At 35.9% G+C, this 17025-nt stretch overlaps 2 long non-coding RNA genes across 2 annotated transcripts; one reads left to right on the forward strand and one right to left on the reverse strand.

Annotated features, from left to right (window-relative positions):
• Positions 1 to 3117: 3117 nt before the first annotated feature.
• LOC137639101 (uncharacterized) lies at positions 3118 to 5833 on the forward strand. The gene is made up of 3 exons (XR_011044227.1): positions 3118 to 3199; positions 3493 to 4587; positions 5671 to 5833. It is a non-coding gene; the product is annotated as an uncharacterized lncRNA (long non-coding RNA).
• A 713-nt stretch (positions 5834 to 6546) lies between these two features.
• On the reverse strand, positions 6547 to 13211 carry LOC137639102 (uncharacterized). Its single transcript, XR_011044228.1, has 2 exons — positions 13073 to 13211; positions 6547 to 6673 (listed from the first exon to the last, which is right to left on the reverse strand). It is a non-coding gene; the product is annotated as an uncharacterized lncRNA (long non-coding RNA).
• Between the last annotated feature and the right edge of the window lie 3814 nt (positions 13212 to 17025).

The raw sequence follows: 17025 nt of genomic DNA on the forward strand, positions 1-17025 counted from the left end.
TATTATAACTTCCTGTTTCTCGAAATAAGTTCATCTAAAAAATCATCATTGAACTAAGGTTTGTCCTTCGCTTGGAATTTAACACTGTTCTATCTAGTGTCTCTTCCTCTTGTTTTGTTAAATATTTTATAGTTCATATAGGAAATATTTATTTTAATGTTACTATTCATAAAATATTTTATTTTCCTTATCTCTTTTCCTCACTGGGCTATTTTCCCGGTTGGGGCCCCTGGGCTTATAGCATCCTGCTTTTCCAACTAGGGTTGTAGCTTAGCATTTAATAATAATAATGATAATAAAAGGGATATGTCTATCAATGTTATTCATATTTTCACTCCTTAGAACGACAAGCTCGGCCCCTTTATACAATTGTGACCAATTCAAATACATTTGTGACCAATTCAAATGCAGAGAATCACTTAAAATGCCATTCTAGTTTGCTTGAGATTTTATATATATCTTACATAGATATGGGACAGGCTGTTCAATCTTGATTGATAACCGAACCAAAATATGATCAGACGTCCCAACTGGAGGACCAACCTTGTTATAACACCAGGGGCGTCAGTGTATACCAGGTCCAAACAATTACCAGACTTGTCAGTAGCATAACTTTTCATTTGCTCACAAAATGATTCAGAGGTAAAATTCAAAGCTCCTAGGCATGGCGATCAGTAGAAGAAACAGAATTTAAAGTGCACCATCAAGCAAGAGAACTCTAACACATGCAACGTACAATTATTTAATGAAGAGTGGGGAAGGGAGACAGGCCCCTCTTTGTAATACCTGTCAAGTGGCAATGGATGTTAAACATATTTTAGTTGATTTTCCTGTTTTTAATCTTCAGAGGAGGACACATTTACTCCAGGACAAACCTTTAAGAGATATAATGGGGGAAAACTGTAATACCCTGAACTTGAGAAAATTTATACAAAGTATTGGGTTATATTACGAGCTATAATTGATTTTATTAATTTATTTATTTATTTTACCCTTTTAATCCCTATTTATTTCACATCTAGATTTTATTGTATGAAAGTGTTGCGATTTGTATTAAAGGTTAAGATGATACTAAATGGTGTGAGTATACAGATATGATTGAATGATTTTCGTTATATAGCGCTGAATGGCCTTTGATGCTCCAGTGCTTGGCTTAATGCCTAAATCCTATATTCAATTCAATTCAAGAGAACTCTAAGCCAAGACAGTGGAAGACCATGGTACACAGGCTATGGCACTACCCAAGACATACTCGAGAGTTCGTAAGGTGTCAAGGGGCCTCTATTACACTCGCACAAAGCAGTCACACCAAGGATCCAATCCCAGCCAGTTGGCTTAGGACTTCCATCCACCATGTAGTCCACGAATATATGAGTATGTATTATCATGTTCGGTCGAATATTGGAGTATGTATAAATGTATAGTGCCAGCCAGCCTGTGAGTAGACATACATTTTTTAAATGAATTTATTGGGTACATTTGCATATTCTTATAAAAGGATATCAATGCATGAGATTTTATAGGCACATGTGGCATGTTATAATGTATGCAATTACTTATACATACATGTAGGTAACCATTCATCCATGCCTACTTGTATGCAGGTATCTGTATATGGGTTTATATGCACATATATTAGTATGTCATTTGTTTTTAATTACATTCAAGGAAGTTTACATTGCAATTCTAACTTTGTCCTGGTAAAGGCTCGGATCAAACATTGCCAGTCAAACTAATTGCTCATTAAAAAACTTATGCTTATAGTGTATTTGTTTTAATTTTGTCGTCTTAAAACTAGGAAGATTAGTCAAAATAGCAAGTAAATTAAAAGATAGAATTAATGACAGACAGACAGACAGGTAATGATAAAACTCCTTTTGAGTTCAAAATAAGTCATTCACATTTTTCTTAATTTTAATTCATATTTTATAATCTTGTCATATACCGTTATTATAGAACAAACAGTTTTTCTTGGAGTATTTTTTATTCAATATTTTTAGCCCACGTGAAATAATTTGTCCCAGAAGTAATGCACTTTAATTCAAAGTAGCTTCAATAGTCAAGAAACAATGAAAATTACACACACACACACACACTTATATATATATATATATATATATATATATATATATATATATATATATATATATATATATATATATATATGTATATATATATATATATGTATATATACATATACAGTATATATATATATATATATATATATATATATATATATGTATATACATATGTATATATGTATACATACATATATATATACAGAGTATATATATATATATATATATATATATATATATATATATATATATATATATATATATATATATACATATATATATACAAAGTATATATATATATATATATATATATATATATATATATATATATATATATATATATATATATATATATATATATCATCTTTGACGCAAGGGCCTCTGTTATATTTCGCCAGTCGTCTCTATCTTGAGCTTTTAGATTAATATTTCTCCATTCATCATCTTCTACTTCACGCTTCATAGTCCTCAGTCATGTAAGCCTGTGTCTTCCAATTCTTCTAGTGCCACGTGGAACCCATATATATATATATATATATATATATATATATATATATATATATATATATATATATATATATATATATATAGCCTATATAAAACCTTGTATATTTGCTATTATTTGTGTAATTGTGCATACAATGTGCTTTACACAATATCATGTGCTAAATTTTTAATTTTACTAGTAAAAAAGTTACCAAGTTCAGTAGAATTGTGAGTTTATTTCGTTTAGTTCGATTATATCCATACACAGAATAGTGATAATTGTTATCAATTTGATTATCATCACTTATTATCATTATCATTTATTACATGATAAGTTTGTGGACCTAAACACTCTAGTACTGACTAGCTCATCCTCCTCTGAAGGAAAGGTAAAAGGGAAAAAACTAACTCATAGATGGCGTTGCTGCTTTTCCAATGGATTCCAATCCAAGGACTCCTTGGTGATCTTGTACACCACTTCAACTTTCTTGAGTACTTGGGTTCTCCAAAGCCAATGTCGGAAAATTTCCCGGAAAACGGAGCAGTTGTGAAGAGTGGTTCGACCTGAAAACATCGCGGCTTGCTTCTTACATTCAACAAGACATCTTCTGTATTACGACTCTGAAATCTTTAATGTAAGTAGCCGGGGTTTTACAGTGTGTCATGTTAGTTTTCATTTTGGACGGCATGAAATTTTTCTTGCAAGTAACGGGTCTTTTACAATGTGTCCCCTGTTAGTTTTTATTTTGAACGACAGTCTTGAAAAATATGAAAGCCGGTAAATGCTGCATATTGCTTGGGTAAAACCAAAAGTTTGATTACTTTAACGGTAGCTGCAACCTGTATTTTGTTATGTGGAAATAGTAGCAAGAGCAGTTATAATTTGGACATTGTACGGTTCGAACCTAATATTAAGTAATTTCTCTAGGACTGAAAAGGAACCGGGTTTTGGAAGGACTTGTCTTTGTGGTGCCCTCGACTGAACTTCGGACTCCTGCTACGTTCATGTTGCTGTCCTCATTATCCTGCCCATCCTTTGTGTTCCTGATTGCTGCCTCTTTCACAAGATTACAAACTGCTTCACGTACGGGCTTCCAACGCATGAGCCCGTGGTCCCCTTTTAAATAAGGCGAGGTTAATCTACTCCATCCATCCAACCCTTATTTGCAGGAGAGTTATAGAAAGTTAAGTGAGGCTATCACATGTTGGAGGGCAAAAAAAATATAATTTTCTCAATGACCCTGGTATAGTTGAGCTATTTATAAGGTGTAATTTTAAACAGGTTTTATGATGAATTTTAAGTTATATTCATAATTTAATGTTTACTGGTGTTAATAGTTGCTTATTTGTAGTAAAACGTGGTAACGTAAGATTTCGTAGTAAAAAATAACTTTCTTGAACTAGCTAAAGTTTTTTTGCTGCAAGTTAATAACTAGTACTACTCAACCAGGTTTATTATATCTGAAGTCCCTAATTGGAGCCATAATCAACTTGAATATTAGATATAAAAAAGTTCTTTAGGATGCTTGAATATAGGAAATGGCTCATAAAATCCTTTAAATACTATAACTTCTTGGAACTTAAACTGACTAGTGATTCTTTCTTTGCAATGTGTGCGAAATATTAGTTCTGAAATGCTTTTCCTTTCAAAGTTTTTAATTGACTAATTTATGAAGTTTTTAAAAAAGTATTGTACTATTTACTTGAAAATTGTACAAAGTAATAAAAATCTACATCTTTCCTCAGGTTATAACTGTACGACCAAGTGCCCATGGCTACATAGCTAAATCTGCCAAGAGTTTGAGAAGTGACAGCCTTCTCTAGTTTAAGCGATATCTTGGAAAACTTCATGAAGTATTACAAGGGGCCCAAAGGAACAATAAACCCGGATATTAAAGAAGCAGCGGCCGAAGCAATTAAACATTTTAGTGTTTGACCCGTCAACTTTGAAACTGTTTTAAAAGGATTTTCACCGAAGTGTTCTTAAATCACCGTTATAATTAATCCATCAATGAACATTAAGGTATGGTTAGTGTTACTTTATCACTTTATATTTCACCCATTTCATTGTTTCTTGATAAGGTAATTAGTCCGCTTAGAAAGTAACTGTTTAGGGCCAGTAATTTTATTTACCGCATTTAGATTTCTTTTGATAACTTTAAGAGCGTGGTTATAGTAAAAGATTTTGGCAGAACTACTTTTCAGTACCCGAACAGTTTGTTGACTCAGCTTAGTATAGTGATAAGTTTGTCATGTTCAGTAAGAAAGTGAATACATCTTGTTGACGCTAAGATCTTTAAAATTAATTCAGAAATGTTAAAGAATTTATTTTTTTAAATTGATAAATATTAACCTGCACTCCAAACGAACTTTTTAGGTTCATGAGCTTTTTTTGCTTTAATTTCTTAGTAATTCACTTAGATCGCGTTTTCGTTCATGAGCTTTGGTTTTGCTATAATTTGTCAGTTATTCACGTTGCTCGCCTTACTTGGATTTTACTTCGAGCTTTTGATTTTATAATTTGCTAGTTATTCGCCTTTCAGTTCGTGCTTTAATCTCTTTTAAATTTACTAGTCATTCCCTTTGATTTTTGTTAATTTGCTAGTTATTCGCCTTACTTTTAGTTCAAGCTTTGAATTTTTCTTTTTAGTTATTCACTTTACTCGCCGTTCAGTTCTAGCTTTGATTTTCACTTAATTTGCTAGTTATTCGCCTTACTTGCCTCTTAGTTTGAGCTTTTGCGTTCGCTTTTAATTTCTTAGGAATTCACCTTGGTTGCCTTTTAGCTTTGATTTTGTTTAGTGTCATTAATTCACCTTTCTCAGTTTGGTACATCAGTTCTTAATTTTAGTAATTCTTATATTGTTCAAGGCCTTGCTTTAATTTAGTAATTCTGAAGTTAACGTATTTCAAAATATTGCTTCTATTTGACAATTTTGCTACAAAATATATTCACGCAATGTATTATTGGTTGTATAATACAGTAAAAAAGAATTTACATCAAAATGTAAACTGAAGAGATTTTGCCTTAATGCTGTACTTTTTAATGCAGTAGAGTTTCTATTTAGTTGAATGTTTTTCTAATCATATTCCATTTTCTTTGCAGACTAATCCGGAGAAGAGAGAAGTTACCTCAAGACAGTGATATCTGTTATACACTCGTGAACAGGATTTTACGTGATGTCTGTTATACCCTGTGAACAGAGGAGTTTACAGCAGACGACCTGCTGTTACATAACTGAGGCGCAGTAATAAGCGTTAAACTCATTCACTAAAGTCACCATTTGTTGGTGAAGCGCGAGTTCAATACATTAAATTTATGGTAAGAGGGACTTGAGATAAATAAAATTTAAAATTTCCAAAGGAAGCTTGTATTTTATTTAAAGAACATAAGTATATAAGAACAAGAAAGGTCTTATTAATACATATTGTATATTTAATATCTTATTTTTATTTTATGGTTTGTTGATTTCTTCTATGGTTTGTTGGTCTCTTCTTGTTTCAAGTTGCTGCTTTTTCACTTCGCGTGAAGTTAAAAACGTCTGATGATAACTATGTTGTACTGGTTACGTACGCTGTGTTTTTAGTAAAAAGAGTATAGTCCATGTTACCTGTGCAAAGTTCGCTGCAACTTTTTAAACATGTGATCAAAAGAATTTATGAATTTTTACGAAGAACTGTTTAGCAAATATTTTCCTATACAGCTTAGTAAAATGAACAAATGCTTTTGATAACTCCTTCACCAGTTGAATAACTTTCTATAGGGAGCATTTAACATCTGATAAAGTTATCAAAATATTTTATTCATTTCACTAAGCTGTATAGAAAAATATTTGCTAAACAGCGCTTCGTAAAAACTCTAGTCCATCACATGTTTAAAAAGTTGCAGCGACTTTGTTGTACAGGCAACATTGTCAACACTTTTTGCTAAAAAACACAGCGTAACCTGCTACATCATACAGCTGCTAGACGCCTCCTTAACTTCGCGTGAAGTGAACCGATTATTAATGAAGCCAAGTGTACTGTTGAGTATAGTATTTGACTTCCTTGCATCTAGAACCTCACAATTCAGCGGGCTGCAGTTTGTCGTCTATATTGTTGCACAGTTCCTAGAAAATAAATGTATAATCAATACTCGTCATTGCTTATTGAATACATATATTACAAAACTTTAAATATAGCCTTTTGTTTTTCAACCTATCATCTAATCATATTGAATATGTTCAATGGTAATTTACTTATCTGGTAACAGATCTTCCTAACCTAGCTGTGCATTGCTTAAACGTTACATATTGTATAAAAATACTTTCAAGCTGATTTAAATGAAGGATTCAATTTGACTTCAATCAAGGCAAACATGACTTCAATCAAGGCAAACACTTTTCTAACTTGCTTTAGGTTTGTTTGCTTCAATCAAGGCAAACACTTTTCTAACTTGCTTTAGGTTTTCTTTGTCTTTTTCTATATGTGCAGGATAACTATATTGCAAATTCTATGTAATACTGAAAAACTGACAAGGCTTTTTAATTAGCTAAAAAATTCTTTTCTCGGAATTCTAAAAAAAAATTTAACCCTATCATTGTCATAACTGAAAAACTGACATGAGTTTTTAAATACATATTAAAATACTTTTCTCGGTCATTCTATAAAATCTTTTTAACCCTATCATTGTCATATGCAAAGTCCCTAACCACTCTTCTAGGAAACTGACAAGGGTTTTTAAATATTTAACTAAAAATATCTTTTGAACCCTATCATAGTCAAAAAGTACCTACCCACTCGCCTAGGATAAACTTACTGGTGTTTAATCTTACATTATAAACAGGAGGACTAGACAAACCGTTCTATGTCAGCTAAATTCACGTACTACATTAATCAAATTAATATAACCAATCATATCAACTGGCAAACTTTTAGGGGATTACCTAATTGAAGCAGACTAAATTCTAGCAAAAATAGTTTTTAATGATTCAATAAAAGGGTTCACAAACTGATCAAGTTTTCATACAACCTTCAGTTTTTTTCACAAAACCTTTACCAAAATAAATTTCAAAACAATTTGTATTTTTCCTAACTACAAACACAAGCACAATTTTAAGTAGGGAAAAAGTTCTTCAGCATGAGCTGGAATAGGTAGTGAGTGAGGGCGAGGAGACCTGTCAATCAGTCAAAATGCTCCCCCCTCATGAGCTTCTAGCTCAGGACTAAGAGGAGGTTCTCTCGGCGGAGTTATATGAGGAAAGCTGCAGAGATATGACTAGAGATGAATTTCTTCTACATCAATCACAGAGAATGGCACAATTTCCTTGGTTTAGTGAGGAACAGACATCAATCACAGAGAATGGCACAATTTCCTCGGTTTAGTGAGGAACAGACATCAATCACAGGGAATGGAACTATTTCCTTTGATTTGGTGAGGAAGAGACATCAATCACAGAGAATGGCACAATTTCCTCGGTTTAGTGAGGAACAAAGAGACAATCACAGAGAATGGAACAATTTCCTTGGTTTAGTGAGGAACAGACACATATCAATCACAGAGAATGAACAATTTCCTTGGTTTAGTGAGGAACAGACATCAATCACAGAGAATGAAACAATTTCCTTGGTTTAATGAGGAACAGACTTATCAGTCACGGAGAATGGAACAATTTCCTTGGTTTAGTGAGGAACAGACATCAAATCACAGAGAATAGAACAATTTTCTTCGTTTAGTGAGGAACAGAGACATCACAGAGAATGAAACAATTTCCTTGGTTTAGTGAGGAACAGAGAGAGACATCAATCACAGAGAATGGAACAATTTCCTTGGTTTAGTGAGGAACAGAGACATCAATCACAGAGAATGGAACAATTTCCTTGGTTTAGTGAGGAACAGAGACATCAATCACAGAAAATGAAACAATTTCCTTGGTTTAGTGAGGAACAGACATCAAATCACAGAATGGAACAATTTCCTTGGTTTAGTGAGGAACAGAGACATCAATCACAGAATGAAACAATTTCCTTGGTTTAGTGAGAAACAGAGACATCAATCACAGAGAATGAAACAATTTCCTTGGTTTAGTGAGGAACAGACACATCAATCACAGAGAATGGCACAATTTCCTCGGTTTAGTGAGGAACAGACATCAATCACAGGGAATGGAACAATTTCCTTGGTTTAGTGAGGAAAAGACATCAATCACAGAGAATGGCACAGTTTCCTCTGTTTAGTGAGGAATACAGACATCGATCACAGAGAATGGAACAATTTCCTCTGTTTTAGTGAGGAACACAGACATCGATCACAGAGAATGGAACAATTTCCTTGGTTTAGTCAGGAACAGAGACATCAATCACAGAGAATGAAACAATTTCCTTGGTTTAGTGAGGAACAAAGACACTCACAGAGAATGGAACAATTTCCTTGGTTTAGTCAGGAACACAGACATCAATCACAGAGAATGGAACAATTTCCTTGGTTTAGTGAGGAACAGAGACATCAATCACAGAGAATGAAACAATTTCCTTGGTTTAGTGAGGAACAGACATCAATCACAGAATGAAACAATTTCCTTGGTTTCGTGAGGAACAAAGACACTCACAGAGAATGGAACAATTTCCTTAGTTTAGTGAGGAACAGAGACATCAATCACAGAGAATGGCACAATTTCCTCGGTTTAGTGAGGAACAGAGACATCAATCACAGAGAATGAAACAATTTCCTTGGTTTAGTGAGGAACAGAGACATCAATCACAGAATGGAACAATTTCCCTGGTTTAGTGAGGAACAGACACATCAATCACAGAATGGTATAATTTCCTCTGTTTAGTGAGGAACAGACACATTAATCACAGAGAATGGAACAATTTCCTTGGTTTAATGAGAAACAGACATCAATCACAGAGAATGAAACAATTTCCTTGGTTTAGTGAAGAACAGACATATCAATCACAGAGAATGGAACAATTTTCTTCGTTTAGTGAGGAACAGAGACATCACAGAGAATGAAACAATTTCCTTGGTTTAGTGAGGAACAGAGAGAGACATCAATCACAGAGAATGAAACAATTTCCTTGGTTTAGTGAGGAACACACATCAATCACAGAAAATGAAACAATTTCCTCTGTTTAGTGAGGAACAGACACATCAATCATAGAGAATGAAAAAATTGCCTTGGTTTAGCGAGGGACAGACATCAATCACAGAGAATGGAACAATTTCCTTGGTTTAGTGAGAAATCGACAAGTACAGGATATTAGGCACGAGGCCATCCGAGAGCCACCATGGTCAACCCGAGTCCCGGCATAATCCCCACACAGTTGAATAGTGGATGGAACATTTAATAGGAAGGGCATAACCATCCATGTGATTTCACTGGTGTTGGAAAAAAACCTTGAAACACGGTCCGTGTATCTGTAATGGGGGGGGGGAGGAACACAAAGCTTCCTGATTAGCTATGTGGCACAGATCGATCCCTATACAATCTCATTAACCAGAAGCCTATCTATTACACATTACTGTATTTACCAATCTGGCAACCAAGTATCTGCAAATCCAATTGTTTTGCATGTTATGTATTTGGTCGACAAATCCACGATTTGAAATGCTGTCCTGACGTGCACCTGCTTCGTCATCTCTTAAGCCACTAGTGTGCTGATCACACTTAAATTTGCAAAGACTTCCTTCTCAACACTTGGACTGCTTGTAGCCCTAGAAAGGCTACTAGACTTTCAGAACGTTGGTAAGTAGATGCTGCTTCTACAATAAACACGCCCGAGGTGCATCTGAGCACAGTTTCACGTCCAGAGGCAGAGAGTAAAGTGGCACTCACGTGAGGGTTTCCTCGGTCACCTGACAAGTAAGGTTGACCCAAGCCTTGGGACCCGAAGCGCAGTACAGTAATACACCAAGTCACAGCCTCGGCCCCATGCATCGGCCCTCAAAACAAGGCCAATGCTAGTCAATCCTGGTCACTAGAATGGCTAGGGATCCAAGCCCTGTCTACAGTCCTGTTAATCTGCCCCGTGAGTCTTAGATATGGTGCCCTTTCCTTAAGACTACAGTATTGTGTTGATTGGACTACTACGACTTCTTTAAACCCTGCATATAAGAAGTGTGAACAACAAAGTCGGAACTCAAAGAGGATGACAAGGAAGAGGAGTCCGAGGATGAAGACAAAGGTGCAAGTTTCCTTCTCTTTACAGCCTTCACCTCAACCTCTACACGCAAATATGTTAAGAGACCAGAGAAACGCTCCCTCAAACAATGATTGCTCCAACAGAAACCATAACACTGGGAAACATTGTTACAGGGGAAGGGTAGGCATACTTACAGGGCAAGGGTAGGCATACTTACAGGGCAAGGGTAGGCATACTTACAGGGCAAGGGTAGGCATACTTACAGGGCAAGGGTAGGCATACTTACAGGGCAAGGGTAGGCATACTTACAGGGCAAGGGTAGCCATACTTACAGGGCAAGGGTAGCCATACTTACAGGGCAAGGGTAGGCATACTTACAGGGCAAGGGTAGCCATACTTACAGGGCAAGGGTAGGCATACTTACAGGGCAAGAGTAGGTACACTTATAGCAGAGGGGAAGCTCAGGACCCTGAGGTACTCTGGTCGGTATGAAAGCATGGGGAGGAGGGGTAAAGGTGTTTGGGTGAATGGAGATGCAAGGGGAACCTCCTGGCAACAAGAAAACACGCCCTTTCGACCATAGGGGCGTCCTTCACCCAGGGAAGGGGAACTACTGCAGACAGTCACTACACTGGGCAGAAACTGACATACCTTTCACTACTGGAGACATTGGTGAGCCTACTAGAAAGACATAAGGAAGCCCAAGAATTCTTTAAGTCATAAACGTTGCCAACGGTGTGCAAAATTCAAGAAGAGCTTCCAATAGTATAGCACTGAAAACGGGGTGACCCCTACACGTCACCAGAATCTGAAAAGCCGCAAACATAGCTCTAAGGGATCTTTGCTCCTGAAGCATACTCCCAGGGTGCAGATCTAGGGTTGTAAGCATAAGAGCTGTGGTAGCAGCAGCTCTCAACGAGCGGGAAAAATTCCAAAGCTCTCTCAACCTCAAAGCATACACTTAACACTGCGTAGGAGGCCACAGCCTACACTCGGTACGCAGGGATCCCCCTAGTGAGAAATTCAGAGAGAGAGAGAGAGAGAGAGAGAGAGAGAGAGAGAGAGAGAGAGAGAGAGAGAGAGAGAGAGAGAGAGAGAGTCTACAGCTGTTTAACAAATACTGATTGTAAAGCCAACCCTTACACGCACAAGTCTCTTGCTTCACAATCATAGCAATCAACAACCAGCATTCACATCTTAAATAAAAAAAACTAGAATGAAATGTTCAATTAAGATTGCAACAGTACAGCTTTAAGCCTATTCATTGCAGTCGAACACAAAAGTGAAGAGGTATTGACACGATGGCAGGGCTCCTCACCCTAACTCTCACCTTCACTGTACCATTAACAAAACAACATCCCTACTTGAAGGACGATGGTTTTTATTTCACGTAGGAACAAATGATTTTTATAAAACTACATCAAGAATTTTATGCAAAAATATCTAGCTCTTAATTGGTTAAATTCAGCTAATGATTATGTTGTACAAAAAACTAAGCTTCCAAAAGCAAATGCAAACACAACATACAGATACACAGTAACTCGCAATCCCTCCTTAAGTGAACAACAGAAATAATGAAATGGTGTCTACATTTTGGTCGATCGTTAAGCAAGTTAATATGCCCTAGCCCACAAAGAAAAATACCAAAATAAGTACTACTTATCCCTATCTTATAGCACATAGTCTCACTAGAAATTAAAAGTATATTAAACTTTTCAAAAAGTACATCTGTGCACATTGGATCGACTTGAACACGAGTTACTAAGAAAATCAAAAAGACATTATTGACTAAAAGTTATTAGGTCACTAATATAGAAAAAAAAAACGCCTGAAAATTTTGACTTAGTTAAGATATATAGTACTTTTGAAAGAAAATGCAAGAAACTGCCTGTGCTTTAAAGTAACAAAATCTATCAATCTGAACGCCAATAAATTTCAGTATCATTTATGAGAGCGCAGAAAATTCTTATGCAAATTTACGAATTACCAACGATAAATAGTGAACCTTGGCATGGAAACTATAAAACCTCATTTTATAAAATTTCCTAATAGCAATTACAATATTTACGCTTTACTTAATGTCTGCCATTAATTACTTAATTTGGTCTATATATTGACTAAACATCGCAATGAATCTCGTTATAATTGTTCAAGCTAGCCGATACCATTGAAAAACCTTTTACCTACAGTCCAAGGAAATTTTCCCAAGTACAATTTGAATAAAAAGGAAAAATAAAGGCCATGAATCAAATCACAAAGCTAAATGCTAAACATTGCTTTAACCTGAGTAATAACCTTCAGCTAAATGCAGAAGCTTCCTAGACAATTACACCAGGGAGAAAGATTCACCGAATACAGAAAGCAATACCACTGTAAAACCTTACCAGAATTCCACTAGTTCTTCAAGTCTGTCAGTCACTACACAGTATAGAGCACTATCCTGCTATCCGGGATTATTTCCAACATTGATTCTGGAATATTCAAGGACTCAAAAATGAGGAAGTGGTGCATTCTATACAAGCATTCCTGACAATGGAAAACAAAAGTGGCGCCATCTACATGTTAATATTTTCTGTTAAACTTTCTATACCTTGTATGGTTTAAGTTTCTTTAATCATGATAACATTAATAATATCAATACTTCTTAATCAAATTGCTTTAGAATATAAAATGCTTCAACATTCATGTATCTTAGTCAAGACAACACGGTCTGATGTTAACAAAAATGTTTACTTAAGCAGTGTTGCAAGGACGTAGGCCATTGGAAAACTATGAGATATGGCCAAGATTTTCTTTAAATAGTACTCATATGTGTAAAATATATTATGAAACATCCATCATTCATAGTGAAAAATATACATAAACTATGATATGGCATGATATTAGAGGACAAAACCAGGTAATTCTCATATATAATAGTTACCCCTTTTAAAATGAAATGAAAGAAAACGTACGATGACAAAATGTGTATAACAAAGCACCATACGAGAACAGATTTTTACCCCAAACTTCTAAAAAAAATAAAGGCGAGTAATGTTCCACCTAAAGCCAGACGTTTGTGATAGTCTTTTGCTTTTGAGATTTCTTTCAGTATGAAAATTCATTTTATAAAACTACTTTTCAAAATTATACACAGTTATTAAATAACTAATGGCTCATAAGTTAATATAAAACAGTTAATCATTTCAGTATTGCATGAATAAGTACATATTTTGATCTATGAAAACCTTACCATACACATGAAATTTGTTAATTTTTCAATGAATAAAAGCATATAGACCTTCGCTACAAAACTCGAAAATGATAGCCTATTGAATGAAACTTATGAGTAAATTACATAAAGATGCCAATACCATACTCGTTGATATCAAGTTTTAAAAAAAAATAGAATTGGATAAATTCGCTATATTTGAATACAGTAAAGCTTCTATAACATTTCGTCTGTTATTTATCACATACAATCTAAAGTGAAATGCAATAACGTGAGAATTTAGTTATAGGAAACACGTTTTATTGAAAATATACAACAGATATAATTATTGTTTCCTTGCTCTAGGCTAATGGTACAAAGGAAAAAATTGCCACGATTCGAATTATTTTTCAAATGATGTTTACTGTTATCTAGTTTTATGTTATAAGATTACTTCAATCCAGGTAAGCCATAGGACCAAAGTTAGAAATAAAGGTTAAAGGGTAAAGGTGTCTGGTTTCAGTTCCAGTTCCATTTGAATAGATGCTCACCAGAACGTCAGCCGGGCAAGCCCAACCCCCCACTGTGGTGCCCTACCACAGCAGTAGCCTCCCCAGTAAACAGCTTAAACTCACGGCCCTGGGCGGGGATCGATCTCTTGCCACGCGAATGCGAGGCAAATACGTTACCACTGTACTAGCCAGGAGGCTAAAGTATGCAAGCTATGCTGTCTGTGTAGGAGATAACTAATGATAACGTGCGTGCATGTGTTCTTTGACAGTCAGTCATAGCCCCCAGAATGATACTGAACTTTCTGCAGGTTGCAATGCTTTGCACCAATACATCTAGTAATGTGTCAATACTCTTAGTGTTGTGGAGTGAGGAACGAGGAACCTGGAACCTGGAATCTCTCTCTGACTAGGCACTGCATGACAGGCAACCATTGTTACCAGACCATGATAAATGGCAGGAATGAGTGATGAAAATGTCAGAAGCACAAAAACAAAAGTTTTTTTTCAATGAGGAGCATTTGCACTGATTCGCAGCGGTGCCCTTTTACCTCGGAAAAGTTTCCTGCTATCTGATTGGTTAGAATTATCTCGTCCAACCAATCAGCGATCAGGAAACTTTTCCGAGCTAAAAGGGCACCCCTGCGAGTCGATGTAAATCCGTCTCACTAAATAGAATTGAACCTATACATCTAGTAATGTGTCAATACTCTTAGTGTTGTGGAGTGAGGAGCGAGGAGCCTGGAACCTGGAATCTCTCTCTGGCCAGGCACTGCATGACAGGCAACCATTGTTACCAGACCATGATAAGTGGCAGGAATGAGTGATGAAAATGTCAGAAGCACAAAAACAAGTTTTTTTTTCAATGAGGAGCATTTGCACGATTCGCAGCGGTGCCCTTTTACCTCGGAAAAGTTTCCTGCTATCTGATTGGTTAGAATTATCTTGTCCAGCCAATCAGCAATCAGGAAACTTTTTCGGGCTAAAAGGGCACCCCTGCGAGTCGGTGTTAATCTGCCCCACTAAATAGAATTGACTATAGTACCAAACATTGCTATTAGATTTAGCTTAGCCCCATCGTCTCTTTACTCTCTCACTGGTCCAATGGGCACCAACCCCAGTCACGTTGATGCACTCAAAAGCCCTGTCCACACTATCGAGCATGCTTGACGGACAAGCAGTGATACCAGACCATAATAGGTATTGAGAATGGGGGCTGATGACGTCAGAAGCGGGAAAACCATAGTGTTGCCAGATCCCTGCCTGTGGTTTTCCCTGCTTCTGGCATCATCAACCTTCATTCTCAATACCTATTGTGGCCTGGTATCACTGTTTGCTCGTCGAGCATGCTCGATAGTGTGGACAGGGCGTAACGGGTAGGGGACGGTGGCTGGTTACAGCCTGCAGCCAGTCTGCGACAACCTAAGCTCGGGCCATGACCTAGCACTGATGAAAGGTTGGTTGCTCGGCCAGACTAAAAACTTTTGGCCACAGGAAATGTTAAGGGTTGCATGTGTTGTCTATACTCGATGCATGCTCAATCAATTATATTTTGATCATCAACCAAAAGGGCACATTATTAAAAATTCTAAGAATTTATGATTAAAAAGAAAAGCATTATGGACTTACCCCTGTGTGTAGCTGCATCAAGGCAGAAGCCAGCCAGTAGCACTTACGGGCTATATTTGTTATATCACATATCACACATCATGGTTAACTAAATTTTTATTTGGCAAGTCCCACCGAAAAAAAGTCGAGGTGATTCTTATTATTCCAGTCACCAGCTGGTCTCATCAAAATTTGCTTGTATGAGCCTTTTACTTAATTGGGAATCTCTAGTGGATAGAGAGTAGTTGCCATGTGGATAGGTAGTAAGAGACTGTCGTCCTAACTTTACCCACACCCTCAGTCTAGATTCTAGTTGACATGTTAAGATATTAACCAAAAACTCTTCTTCGTGTTCAAATTGTTTTCATCATAATAGGGGTAGAATTAGTAGAACTTTAAAAGTTCAAACTGACAGCAAATGTTTTCATGTTGAACAAGCTGACATAAGTCTTTTTATAGTTTATATATGAAATATCTGTTTCAATGTTGTTAATGTTCTTAAGATATTTTATCTCAATTGTTCATTACTTATAATATCATTTATTTATTTCCTCATTTCCTTTCCTCACTAGGCTATTTTTCCTTGTTGAAGCCCTTGGGCTTATAGCATCACATTTTTTAAACTAGGGTTGTAGCTTAGCTAGTAATAATAATAATAATAATTCGCGTTTGTTCATGGTCTTTCTATGACAGTTTTAAACCCTTATAATTATCCTTCACTTATTACTTTCTGGCCATTTGACTTAACCTAGTGAGGAATGAAAATAAGGAAATAAATAAACTACAAGAGAAGTATTGAACAAATAAAGTATTTCAAGAACAGTAACAACAGTAATATAAATCTTCCATTTATAAACTAAAAAGAGGTAAAAAAACAAGAGGAAGAGAAATAAGATAGAATAGTGTGCCCGAGTGTATCCTCAAGAAATAGAACTCTAGTCAAAGACAGGGGAAAATCATGATACATAGGCTATAACACTACCTAAAAAGGCCCCTACACACGATCATTTTTTTTCGTCAATTAATTGAT

Source organism: Palaemon carinicauda, chromosome 4 (assembly GCF_036898095.1).
Source record: "Palaemon carinicauda isolate YSFRI2023 chromosome 4, ASM3689809v2, whole genome shotgun sequence".
NCBI classification, from domain to species: domain Eukaryota; kingdom Metazoa; phylum Arthropoda; class Malacostraca; order Decapoda; family Palaemonidae; genus Palaemon; species Palaemon carinicauda.